The sequence below is a fragment of the Phascolarctos cinereus genome, unplaced genomic scaffold (assembly GCF_003287225.1).
Source record: "Phascolarctos cinereus isolate Bilbo 61053 unplaced genomic scaffold, phaCin_HiC Scaffold_7;HRSCAF=346, whole genome shotgun sequence".
NCBI lineage: Eukaryota > Metazoa > Chordata > Mammalia > Diprotodontia > Phascolarctidae > Phascolarctos > Phascolarctos cinereus.
The window spans coordinates 92,194,350-92,207,145 of record NW_027556180.1 but is presented as its reverse complement, the minus strand read 5'-3'; the positions used below and the strand labels follow the sequence as shown (position 1 = coordinate 92,207,145).

The 12,796-nt window shown below is 36.5% G+C and overlaps 1 protein-coding gene across 2 annotated transcripts in view; it reads right to left on the bottom strand.

Annotated features, from left to right (window-relative positions):
- Nucleotides 1-12,796, bottom strand: part of VWA8 (von Willebrand factor A domain containing 8) — a 391,323-nt gene that overhangs the window by 188,102 nt on the left and 190,425 nt on the right. The gene's annotated exons all lie outside the window — the stretch shown is intronic.

The window sequence follows — 12,796 nt, the reverse complement described above, 5'->3', positions numbered from 1 at the left end:
TCTTTGTACCAGCCCACAGGCTCTTCCTAAATGATGATGCAGTAAAAACAATATTTTACTGAGGTCATGCAACAGTTTGTAACTTTAATGAAACTATATTTGATTTATTTCTGCTCACATATGCAGACTAATAAGTAGGGGGCTTGGGTAGAGTAGAAATGGGTACTGGTCTGGACTGAGTAGGGAATGATGAAATGATCTTCAACTCAAAATTATCTCTCACACATTACAATAATAAAAGATTCATTTGTATTAAAATTTCTTCATTTCCTGAAAATGGATTATGCCCTATAATACATTGGTATGACTAATCATATTTTTACATATACATGCATGAATTATATTGGTGAGATCAGTAGCCTTCTAAGAATTATAAGTTTTTACTGGGGCTTTGAGAAAGGCTCAGAAGTTTGGGAAAAGGAGAACAGGCCTAGGTGGGGTCAGGTAGGGCTTCAGATGCTCCTGATGAATTTCTGAAAGGCAGGCAAATGGCAAAGACTCAAACACAGTTGATGACAGGTACAAGACAAATTACAAGAAAGGAATCGAGAGTTCTCTTCTAGGTAGCTTAGGGCTATCGAATTTGTCTTATCCTATACATTCCTTATCTAAAGCAAGCCCAAGATCATATATCTGGATCAATGAGCCGAGAAGTATTCCTCAGAGGCCATCTAATCCCTTCATGTTACTGATGAGAAAACTGAGAAATTGAGTTCATGGAGGGTAACCGACTTGCCTAAGGGCACACAGGTAGAAAGTTTCACAGGAAGGATTTGAATCCAGGGTCTCTGACCCCAGAGATACTGTTCTTTTTATAATACCACACTATCATCTTTGTCTACATAGGATACTTAGGTATCTGTCTAAAGAAATCCTCTAGAATAACTATTTTCTACAATACCTCTCTCTGTTCCCTATGTTCTCCAGAAGATTTGGTGTTCACTGGGATGACTGAACTGGCTCTGGGGGGATGAAAATGGATATTTATTATTCTGGAGGCCAAAGTATCAAAGCCTTGGGTAATGAGAAAACTGTATTAATCTTGTTATTGTTACTCAATTCATTACCAAAAGGTTGACCACCAACCACGTGCTAAATTCGGGGGCCACAGCAACTCAGGAAACTGTCTACTAAGACTTAGAGAAGTTTTCATTTGTATTCGGACGGAGTACTGACACTGAGAATTTATGCATTCTTTTATATATGAGATTTCTTTACCCTACTCCTCCAAGGGATGTCTAGTTTCTTGAAGGCCGGAACACTCTCTCCCCCCCCACCCTATACGTATGCACACATATACAATTTGTATTTATAAACTTACATATAATTTACATATTTTAAATAATATATGTATAGCCTCTTTCACCTAGTCAAAAAACCTAGCAAGATATCTTGGGGTTTACGGGTTAGATTTCTTTTTTGTGGACCATGCCTTAAACCCAAATCACTCTAGCTGTCATTGATCACTTCACTTGGTCACTGCTTAGATTCTGATAGCTCAGAGTGAGTATCAATGGTTAGCCCTAGCTTGATGGCTAGGTGAATGAATGCTGGTCAGACTCACACTTGTAGATCTGAGAGTCAGAAGGATCTTGGCAGACATTTAGTTTGACTCATACGTGAAAGGAATGGCCATTCTTGCATTCCAAATGAGTCCTCCCTTGGAACCCACAGTTCAAGGCCGATCAATCAAAGCCAGTTCTCCCCAGAAGGAGATTTTTCCTGACACTGAACCCAATTTACCTTTCTGCTGCTCCTGGTTCTGCCAAACGAAACAAGTCTAGCTCCTCTTCTACAAAGCATCTCTTAACTGTTTGAACACAGCAATCATGTCTTCCCATGTTTATTCTCTTCCCTGAGCTAAATACGCCCAATTTCTTCAACCAGTTCTTATGTAACATAGACTCCAAGCCCTTTAGCATCTTGGCTGCCCTCCTCTGGAGGTTTATCTAGCTAATCAGTGTTTTTCTTAAAAAGCTACCTAGAATGGAGGTCTGATGAGGGGGCAGAGTACAAACTAGTAACTCCCATTCATTGTCTATACTTTGTCTGGTTCTTCTTTTTATTGTTATTTCTAACTATTACCTCCCCCCCCCCTTTTTTTTTTGCTTTTTTGGTGAGGCAATCGGGGTTAAGTGACTTGCCCAAAGTTACATGGCTAGTAAGTGTTACGTGTCTGAGGCCGGATTTCAACTCAGGTCCTCCTGACTCCAAGGCTGGAGCTCTATCCACTGCACCACCTAGCTGCCCCTACCTCTTCCCTTTTAAATGAACCCTGAACAAAAAAGCTACATAGACTAGGGGAGAAAAGCCAGTCAAAAGGGTATCCTGCTTGGGGCTATCAGCATTGCAATGGTTGTAAGGTAAAAGTAAACTGGCTATGGAGGTCAGGGATACAAGACCAGAGGTGAGGAGTACAGCTGAAACTATTAATTCATTTTTAAAATACTATGTCCCAAAAGTATTAGTACAGTTTTAAGTTTTTAAATTGTATTAAGACTTTTGGGACACCCTTTCAGGATATAGTTTACTAACAAACTAAACAATCATATTGAAACCCAAATTTAAATCTATCTTTAAATTTCAGAAGAAATCAAAAACAGAGATCAATCATCCTTAAATCACTCTGCTCATGTTCTAGAATTTCAGGAGGAGTACCATGTAGGAAGACCAAAAAAAAAAAAAACCCAAAAATTTTTTATAGCAACATAATGTGTTTCTCACCTTAACTGTCACATACTTAGAATCAATATGACACTTTTCAGCACTGAAAAGACAAGAGAAACTCTTGTACCATCTTCAGTAAAAGAGACCGAAATTCAATTTTTTTATACCTTAATAATTATATCACTTTACAGCAGCATAAAAACCATGTCTTCCAACTGAATTAAACTTTTTGAAATGGCAACTGAATTATTAATCTTGGGTACAGAAGAACAACAAAACACATTCCACCTCCCTCTCTCCCAGAGAAGTGGCAATATATGAGATAATGTATATATAGTCAGATTTTTGTCTCTTCACTGTTTTGTTTAGTTTCAAGAGCGGCTTCAATGAAGTTAGGACAGATTATGACAAACTGACTGTGGTATAAAATAAGAAGGCAAAGTAAATAAATTGAAGAAAAGAAAAAAGTAATTGAAGCTGTCTTCTAACAACTGAATTTTTGTAACAACACAACTAGTTCAATTAATTTTCTCCTGAAAGGACTATTTGTGGTAGAAACAGAACCTATAGGTTTATCTGAACATACACAAGCTTCTAACTGATAGAAGAAAATATGCAGAAGCTACAATATGGCATTAAATTCATTCTGATAAGGAGGAATGCAGAGAATGAAAGCAGCTTTTGTTGTGTTCTTGTTATTCATCCTTTCCAGGTAATCAACACAGGAAAAAGAAAAAAGGTTTTGTTTAATAAGTAAAATTATACTTTGCTTTATATTTCTATTGTAATCGATAAAGTTATTTTAAAAATAGTTTAGATATTATTTCAATAAAAGCATCCCTACTTATAGAAACCAAAAGCTGTCTCTTTTTTTTTAAGTTAAAAAAAATTTGGAAAAATAAGGTTGACTGTACTAAGTTCCTAGGAAGAGGAAAATATTCTGAAGGTGAGTTGCCTGTTAACTATTTGCTACTGAGCATTAAAGAATTTCATGGACTGAAAGCCTTAATTTACTCACACAAATGAGTTTCTGACTCAACACAATTCAAGACTGCTATAATTTGCTCCTTGTTTCTACTGGATTACATCTAATGACCAGTCTTATAAAATGTATTTAAGGAACGCAACTAAAGGCTATTAAGATGGGACTATTTTAGAAAAACCTGTTGGAAGAAAATGCAAAAAACAAAGAACAAAACAAAACAAAAAACAAAAAACCAACAAAACATGAAAAAATTCCATTTTTAGTTTGAGTGACTATATTATAATGTGAGTACTCGATGTCCATGAGTGAGAGATGATCTCTCAGAAGTGAAGCCTCTTCAGGGAAGCAATGGTTCTTATTAATATTTCTTGATTGTTGCTTTCAAATTTCCCGCCTCTTCTTGTCTCTGGGCAAACTTGTGTAACTACCTTTGTTCTAGATTTCCGTGAAAAGATTGTGCCCCCTGAAAGCCCAGCCAATGGGATAAGGGGAAGGGGGTTAGGGAGGAGGAACTCACATTAGGGTATAAATAAGCCTTGAGTTCCGCACGGAACACTTACTCTCCAAGGCGACTAAGAGGGTACCCTTTCTCATGAGAAAGCAATAAACTCCTTTCTACTTTCAAGGTATCTAAGTCTTTGTTTTTATTTTCAAGTAAGTGGTCTCTGTCCCACACACATGCATTTACATATCTTTGAAACATGCTACAGCTAATACCCTACAATCAGTCTGGTAATCAGCCTCTCCTTTAGAACTTGGGAGTTTTTTGCCATACCTGTATGTGGAGCCTTTCCTGGTTGGTAGGATCTGCCAACTTTTGTATTCTACTGGTAAAGCCTTTGGGAACAATTCAACACAACAAGGGGGACTTATACCAGGACTTTACCTCCTTCTCAAATTACCTAAAGTAATTTTTCTTTAACCAGTACTTTAGTGGCTATTTGGAATTAAACATATGAGAATGTTAAGTTATCTTTTGACATCTAAGGTGGATGTCCAGTACTATAATCAATCAACAAAAATTTACTAAGTGTTTCAAAGGTATCAGATGGAACTAAGTTCAAGGCTAAGCACTGAGGATACAAAGAAAAGTAAAAACAGTCCTTGCCCTCAAGGAGATTACATTCTAATCAGGGAAGTGTGAATATAATAAACATATATAAAAACAAACACAGGAAATGATAGATTACTTTAGGAGGGAAAGGCAGAGCAATCTATGACAAATTAAAACTTTTTAAGACATTGGAAGGGATCTTAATGAAAATTATTTTAAGCACTACTAAACTGTTAAAACCATTCTCTTTCAAATCTGTGATTTAAAGGTGGTTTTTAAAATTAGGGTCATTAAAGCTGGAAGGATAATTTTAAGTGATCGCAGTTGCAATAAAAATAATTAGATTATATAAGAAGCAGGCAATTTGTAAAAGTAAGGAAAAAAAATAAGCCTCTAAAGGTTAAGCACAATCTGTACCAAAACACTGCCTGTAGGTACAATGAACTAACTTCTTCCTAATTAGTGAATCGTTTTAAAAAAATGCATTTTGAGGAAAAGTCTACTTTTCTTTCATTAGATTCTATTTTAATGCTTCATCACTGTAGCATGTAAAAGGTACTGCATTCTTAGGCACAAGTTGTGAAGGTCCAAACTATACCTAACAGAAGTTTTGAATACTCAAGCTTAGGTCTGAGAGGCTTATGATCAGAAAGATGGCCACCAGGTGACGATTTATTTTTGGCTATATCAACTCTCTAAATTGTCTACAGAGACTGACTTTGCATTAGGAGAAAGGGTACATTCCTATAGGAATAAAATCATGGATATGTAAAAAATCTAACATGAAAAATTTCATTGAAATTCAATGAAAATTGAATATATCCTATATACAATGGGTTGTTAACTGTAATAGTTTTTTCTCAGAAAAAACACAAAAGCTAAAACAGAAAGTAAAGAGAAATTACAGAAGGTTTTGAATTGTTGGTAAATCTTTCTCCGTGCTTCCAGACTGTTTAAATGAAAACCGTAACTTCGACCATAATAACCTTTTACTAACGAGAAACCAGCAAAGAAAGACATAAAAGTAATTTTTAAAAAACCAGATGATTACAGGAATTACAATGGAAAACAAACCAGACTAAACCTGAGGGTTCAGACCATAGAACTAGGTCACTTGCCTTCACTGGGGAGTCTTCCCCAATCCCTCTTAATTCTAGTGCCTTCCCTCTGTAATTATTTCCTATTTATCCTGTATATAGATAGCTTGCTTTACATATCTGGTTGCATGTTGTCTCCCCCATTAGATTGTACACTCCTGAAGGGTAGGGACTATCTCTTGCCCCTTTCTGTATCCTCAGTGCTTAGCATAGTGCCTGGCACATAGTAGGTGCTTAATAAATGCTGGCTGATTAATTCTTTCAAGCAACAATGGAAGCAGCTAGATTTATTCTTTATTTCAACAGACAGAAAAATAAATGATAAAAATATGTACAAAGTAATTTTTAGAGGAAGGGCAGTAGCAAGTGTGGTTCTCAGAAGCTTCTAGTAGGAGGTAGACCCTGAACTGAGCATTTAATGAAGTTAAGGATTCTACTAGGGTGAAGTGAAGTAGGATGAATCTTCCTGACTTCAGGCCTGGCACTCTATCTACTGTGCCATCTAGCTGTCCTTAAAGAAGGAAATAATAAGTCTAATTCTGATAAATTTAAGAAGAGTATTTAAAAGCAAACCCAGCAAAACAAAATATACAAAGACAACAACAATGTAAATAAAATATTATCAACAAAAACTGAATACTATGATCATAATAACAAAGCTTGATCCTAAAAGAAGATATAAGAAAATATACCTCCTCACTTTCTTTGCAGAGATGGAGACTATGAGTGTGGAACATTAAATATATTATTCAGACTCTGTTCATGTTACTCATTAGATCATTAGTGACTCTGTAGAGTGATTTCAGTTGAATGATGAGTTCAGAAGACTGCAGAGAATTAAGGAAAAAAGTACAGTCAAGGAAGTGGAGGTACATATTACAGACAGTTTTCTCAAGGAGTTTAGCCATGGAAGGGAAGAGAGTTATCGCATGGCAGTAGATGGATGGATAGAATGAGGAAGAGGCTAAAGATCAGTGAGAAACAGATGACAGAAGGAGCAACCTTCTGGAGAAGACAGAACACAATGGGATCACCTGTGCATAGTGGATATTTGCCTTGGCAAGGAGAAGGGCCACCTTTTCACAGGAGATGGGTGAAATGGCAGAAGGCAGCTGAGTTATATAAGAGGAGAAGGGGAGAAAAGAGAGCTATTTGGTGAATGGCCTCAATATTTTCAGTGAAATATGAGGCCAGGTTCTCAGATGGGAGAGTATAAGGAAGAGGAGTAAATCAGATGTATAAGGAAGGATGAAAGTGTTTGGAAAATGATTTTGGAACAAATCAGTGAGGTCAGATATTGGGGAGGGGAAAAGCTGAATGCAGCATTTGTTAGCTTATAATCTGGTAAGAGAATAGCTACATACAACAAAGGACAGCAATGGATCAAATAATAACTCAAACAGCTAGTTAATGTGAGGGCCTGGATTTCTTCTTGGTCCAGTGTTATTTCTATTGCACTGTATCTGCAGATATTATAATGAAAACTAACAATATTTCACATTCTATTTTGTCCCTAAAAATATAAATCCACATGTTAAGATGTCCTAGTTTTGACACAGTAAAACAGAGAGCTATGGCCTCAAAAAAGGAGACATTTATACATGGGGAAGAAAGATTTTTTGCCATTATGTAAGGTTCTAAATGATAGACCTCATTCTGTAGGTCAAATACAGAAGAAAATGTTAATCCAATTAACGTTGCAAACTATAAACCTTTTTCTTTAAAAACAAATTACCTTATATTTAGTTACCTTGCATTCATTATACACGTATTTAATATGATGTATGCTTCAACTTAATGTAAGCTCCATGAGAGCAGAGATTGTGTCATAATTTGTCTTTGCCTGGTACATGGCAGAGGTTTATTGAATGCTCGTTGATAAATTGACTTTTTGTCTTAACTTTAAAACTTGCTTTCATTGCTATCTGGGAGAATACAACCTGTATTTTTGTTACCAATAACATCAAGGAATTAATTAGAAATCAGGAATTAAATATGCTGGGAAAAATGGGTTCTGCTGAAGTGAGAAGGAGACAAACAAGATCCAGTGAAGAACACAAAGCACAAGCCACTGAAGAACACAAAGCACAAGCCACTCTATCTCAGGCCAAAGACTCCTACTGAATGAAAAGACGGAGAAAACATCAAGTAGTTGAATCCAAGCCCATTGGCATGAAATGTTCAAAGCTAGGTTTAACCCAGCATCACTCTGGGGGTTAGGCCTTTGGATTTTTTTTTTCTGCCAACTTTACACCACTAAAGTTAAACTTTAGTGTTCTATACCATTGCATGAAGGGGAACTGAGGAAGTTTCTGAAGGCTATGCTATGGAACATAAGTTCTGGCATGTGTAATCAAACTAGGAAGGTTTTTACTACAGACCAGTAATGGTCTGTATCTCTGTTTTCTGAGGAATAATGTAGTAAATATTTGGCTTGTTACCAAAAGGTTGTGCACCAGGTAATCCATATTTTTTGTCCACTGCAATTCATAAAGACCATCTGTTAATTCACACATAGGTTGCAATCTTCATGGAAGAAGCAACCACATGAATAAAATCTCAGGTCTTTAGAAGTACTTAAGTATTTACATATTTAGACACATCTGGAGTCCTAGAACCTCCAGATTATCACAATCTAAAGCTTAGTCCAGACTTCCTCTGCTTGATGGCTGCTCTAGAAAGAAAAAGTCTCATCTTTAAAGCAAAACAAATTCTAGACCTAAACCTTGCCAGGATCACTCAAGCACAAAGGGTCATGGAAACTGCTTCAAGAATCTAAACATTACTTAATCCTTACAGTAAGGGATTACTGTAGCTTCCAACTCACTGTAGTCTTTATTTTTGTACTGAGACTGCAAAGAAGGGACATTAACTGTGAAAATCTGTACTACAAATCAGACTTCATAATGAACACAATATTTGTGACCATTTAATTATATCTTAACCACTTACTTTCCTGTCTATATTTATAAAGTTGTACTTAAATAAAATGAAGCCCGCTTAGTTTGAGGAGAGGAGACGGAGAAGTGTCCCTAGTACAACCATTAGTTTAGTAAATGATTAACATGTGTAATCTAACTGGCAATACATTCTGAAATAATCTGATCGATTCTGTATCAAATTTTAATTGATCCTATTTGCAAATAAACAATTTTGTCCTGTAACTGCCTAAGTCATGAGTCTTTTTCTCTGAACTTATTTCAGAAATTCAGCTGTCCTGTGGCGAGTTAGAAATCCAGTTCTTTTGTTAGTCACTGTCCTATTCGTGTGCCAAGATCTGTTACCCTTGAACAGGGCAGATGGACACCAGGATGTCTGATCCACTCCCTACCCTTGCAGGCAGAATCAAACTATGAAACACGTCTTAATCACAGGAGGGAAGGAGGGGCTGGTTCCTGGTTCCTCATTCTCCATTTCCAATCAATCATACTGACCCCCATGCCAAACACTGTGATTTCACCATTTAGGATGCTGAGCTCTTCTAACTAATCATAACTTGTTCTCTCCTTATGAAGTCCTCTCCTTTGTTCTGCACTTCCTTAAAAATCATTAAAAAGGTAACCATTCCCTAGCTCAGAGTCTTAGCTTTGCTGGTAGAGCTGAGAGCCTATTTATTAGTAAATTCATTCTTTACTAACAAATTGATGGTGCTCAGAACTTTGTGCCTCAGTTTATCTTGTTTGGACCATAACAATTTATAAACCTATTACTAAATGATAAAAGTAAATCTAAAATATCTTGAATTGATAATGGTTTGAAAATCCAGGGCCAAAGAAAAAAATAACTCAATTAACTTATGTCAAAATAGATGTCTTCATTTTACAAGAACCAGAAAAGAGATGATTTTTATAGCCCCTTTTTAGTCAGACAAATGATAGACATCACATCCCAAAATAAACTGTTTTTTCAAATGTACATACATTTAAAGAAAAACTATTCAGAAGGGGGTGACAGAGTAATGAAGCTTATCTTAATTTTCCTCTGCTTGGATTCTTGATTAATGCTAACCAATTCTCTCTCTACTCTTCTCAATAAGAAAGCTGACTGAGTCCCTTTCTATTTGCATCAGAACCACCAAGATGCAAGTGAAATGGTAGGCAAATTGCTATCTATGTAAATTACAGGCTAAAATGGTCCGAAAGTTAAATATTGATGACTTGGAAAAACTGAACAGGATGTGAGCATGATTCTCATGCCACAGATGTCCACTGTTATTCCGAAAACTGCTGGAGTTTTCTAAGTCATCAACGAACACTGTAAGGATAGCTTGGGATGATACCAATACAGCAACAGCAAATCAGTTAAGGACTAGCAAACTTGTCTTCTCTAATTCCTTTTTTAAAGGAGTACTCTGAAATAGGTTAGCTGTCATGATTTTCTCACATGCTGACTCACATTTAGGGCAGGCCTCCTCTCCTAGTGGTATAGATAGAACCTCTGCTTCTGACGTCTTTGCTGAATATATGTATAAGCCATTCTCTCATACTGAGAATGTGCTCCCCTCTTCATTTCTGGTGAAATCCTTTTCCTTCAGGGCTCAGATCAGGTGCTATAAAACTTTCCTACATCTCCCCAGGCGAAAGTGATCTCTCCCTTGCTTCATCATATTCTACTCTGAATAACATTCCTATGTACACATGTCACATCCCACAAACTGTAAACTACTTGAGAGCCAGGAAATGTGCCATTTTGCATCTTTGTATTCATGGCATCTAAGTACCTTGCAGGTAATAAGTTTCTGTTGAACTGAGTTGAAGAATTCTGAGTAAATGGGAAGCCTGTAGTTCAGGGTCACTATGACTATCTATAGTTCTTCAATCTAGATACAAAGCAGATCTTATGGACCTGGTTTAATAGTAAATACACTGACTGTGGCAGGAGAGACAAAAGAGCCGACTTCTACTTCTTCTTTTTTGTTTATTTGTTTGTTTTGGGTTAGGCAGTGGGGTTAAGTGACTTGCCCAGGGTCACATATCTAGTAAGTGTTAAGTGTCTGAGGTTGGATTTGAACTCAGGTCCACCTGATTCCAGGGCCAGTGCTCTATCCACTGTACCACCTAGCTGCCCTAATTTCTACTTCTGAGACTATTTTAGGAAGATCATTAGTATTCTGACTCATTTGTGTAAAATGTTCAATTAAAATACATTTATATGTAATACAGTATTTAAAGATAATATAATAACAATTTATAAAATTATATATATTTAGTCAATATTTTATATTGGAATTACAAAATTACACTCTTCAGTAACACTGTATATATAAATATAACAAAACAACATTCATTAAAACAGTTAAATGCATTTTTAAAACACCACCAAAGCAGCAATAATAAACCATTAAGTGGCAGGAATAAACAGAATAAAATGACCTAAAAGTAAAAACAAAACAGTCATTCTGTAGCCTGTAAAAAGCTTAAAAATGGAACTTATATAGTACCCTGCAGCTCAATAATCTCTCAAAAATAATACCAGAAGCAGAAATCAGCCCTTACGTATCTCCTGCTAAAATCAGTGTAGCTACTATTAAGTAAGTCCCAGAATGTGTGGTTTGTAGTCAGACTGAAGAGGGAAGTGAATAAGCAATTACATAGCACCTACTCTGTGTGAGGCACGGCACTGTGTTAAGCACTTCTTACAAATACGTTGTCATTTGATCCTTGTAACAACCCTGGGAGACAGGTGCTATTAATATCCCCATTTTACCATTGAGCAAACAGAGGTTAAGTGACTTGTCCAGGGTTACATAACTAGCAAAAGCTGAAGCTGGATTTGAACTCAGGTATTCCTGACTTCAAGAAGTTCTAGCCACTAAGCCACTAGCTTTACAACTGTAGATAATCTCAGTGACCTTAGTTTATAAGCTTCTCATTTTCTAAGAATTTTCCAATTCAGTTTGGCTGAAATTATTTAAATTGGCCGCCAGTTCCAAAATATACCATGTTCCTCAACCATTAGTTAAGTGACATGGAGGAGAACTTCCCAAATCTGCATTACTGCCCCTAGGAACCCGAGGGAGTGGCAAGTGTCTTTCTAATGCTGTCACCTCAAGCCCTGCCACTGCTGGAAGAGGTAGTTCTGCTCCGGGGAACCAAGGTGCTAGTGTGCCTGGGATCTGGGAAAGTTAAGTCCAGAGTCTGGCTACATTTGCTATTCCTCTTTTCAAGCACTATCCTTTTCTCTCTCCTCCCCTTATTCCCTTCTCATACTTTCCCTCATTTTGGTTTTACAAATCTATTTCTGTCTCAATTTTTTTCTCTTTCTTCTATTTCTTTCTCTTTAACTGGCTATAGCACAGAACTGAACCATACTGTTTATTTGTTTTATAGACCTAGCTCTGGACCTAGAAGGTACCTCTAATCCAATCCCTTCATTTTACAGATTAGGAGAGTGAAGCCCTGGGAGACATTAAATAACTTCTCCGAGGTCACATGGATAGCAAGCCTCAAAAGTAGGACTTAAACTCACGGCCTCTAACTCTAAATCCAGATTCAATGTTCTTTGGCCCACAGAGGAAAAAAATCGCCACTGATTTTCTGTAAATTACATCAAAGCCTGGAGAATCAAACTCATTTAATAAACAGCTCTGAATCAGCCCCTTAACTCAACAGAGAAATGAATAATCTACAAGTGCTTTAAAAAGAAGACGTACACTCTTACCACATTCCCCCACCCCCACCAACACACCCCAGGTTTATGATACATTTTTTTATGTGACTGAAATTCATTTATGTTTTTTGCCTAAAATCAAAATGATGTCTATTCTCTGAATGCTTTTCTGTTGAATGTAATGCTCATCAGTCTCTGTCCCCATAGTATCTGTTAATTATTATTTACAAAAGCATCTATTATTTTAAAAGCAAATTTTATGGGCTTTCATTTCCTTACAGGGAAGGTAAAACTAAATACAATAAGAATGGAAAAAAAGATTAATAAAATGGGTCTTTAAGGAAGTAGTTTTAAATTGTCTAGGGAGAGGAACAGAAGTTTAAT